Below are 1,520 nucleotides of genomic sequence, written 5' to 3'. Positions count from 1 at the left end.
ATCCCCCGCGGGAATGTAGGACGCAGCGCAGAGGGGCGTCTGGCTCCTTCAGGGTCTCAGAGAAGACGGCGTGGGGGGGGGGGGGGTAAGGGGCGGGGCTTAGGCCCTCTCTCAGGGGGGCGCTTTCATGCCCTTGATCTGTGTTGCTTCGGGCTTTTCTGTTCTTCGTTCCCGTGTGCTATCAAGTTGTTGTTATTGCAATGTATTCATACATAACTGCATGTATGTATACATAAGTATATTCTTTCTTTTCTTTCCTTCTTTTATATCTTTCCTATCTTCCCTCCAATATTCATCCATCCCTTACCTGTCTTTCCCTTGCTATGCTTCTCCTGTCCTTTCGTTCCTTCTTCTTTTCCACCCAACTCCACCTCATCCACCGCCTCCCAATCCGCCTCCTTTTTTCCTCTTGTCTACCCTCCCCCTCCCCCCTCCCCTCCCCCTCCCCCCTCCCCTCCCCTTTCCTTCCGCCCCGATAAAAGCAGACTCGCTGGGAAAGGCATGCAAGCGAGCGCGGTGCCAGAGGAGCGTCGTTTCCTTATCTACATTTCCGCTTATTTCTTGTCTTTGGTTTCTTTGTGCTTATTACTATTTTCCATCGCATGTTCATTTTTTTTTAGTTTTTTTTCTTTTAGTTTTTTTTCTTTGTGATTTTACTTTATATTTGTATGATATAAATTTAATGTTATTTAGGCGTTATATGCATGATGTATTTATTCCTCTGATGATGATATCTTTAAAAAATCCATTTATCCCCGTATCACTAGGTGGTTTTTATATTCTTTTATCATGTCTATCCGCCTCGTTTCGCTCTTTGTCTGTCTGTATGCATATTTGTGTGCGTATACATATCGCTGCCTGTTTGACTATCACAGTGACTCTCTCTCTCTCACTCTCTCTCTCTCTCTCTCTCTCTCTCTCTCTCTCTCTCTCTCTCTCTCTCTCTCTCTCTCTCTCTCTCTCTCTCTCTCTCTCCAGCATTCTCCCTTGTTCCCCTCCCATCTTCCCTCCCCTTACACAACCTTGACCCTCGCGTAGCCTCTGAACTCACCGCTGCAGCTGGTGTGTCTCTCTTAATAACGATTAATGCTTTCGGTTTAATGTTACGGGCGCTTGCTCATCGTGTGGCGGCTATGCATGGACACGTACAGGAGTATTTGCTTTCATTTGCGTGTATGAGGGTATCCCCATTTATTTTTGCTGCACAAGAAGAACACCCAACATATATAGATATTTATGAGTAAAATATATAGTCTAACTAGTAGATAGCAAAAAATACAACGTGTCTAGATGTGTGATGTAGATGTTGTTATGAGTCAAGTGTGTAGACATGTGTAGATGTAGATGTAGTAGCAGGTATGTTGTAGCTGTGTGTGAAGAAAGAGGGCATAACTTGTCCAATGGGAAATGTGTAAATATGTGTGTATGTACGTCTGTATGTGCACATACTTAAGGGAAAATGAGTATGGCCATAGTCAAGTGCTTTCGTATGTGCGTACATGTAGGAAGAGCGTGGCCAA

The sequence above is a fragment of the Penaeus japonicus genome, unplaced genomic scaffold (assembly GCF_977035675.1).
Source record: "Penaeus japonicus unplaced genomic scaffold, GWHDUDI00000001_assembly GWHDUDI00000004, whole genome shotgun sequence".
In the NCBI taxonomy this organism is placed as follows: domain Eukaryota; kingdom Metazoa; phylum Arthropoda; class Malacostraca; order Decapoda; family Penaeidae; genus Penaeus; species Penaeus japonicus.
Note: the sequence above shows the minus strand (reverse complement) of the source record.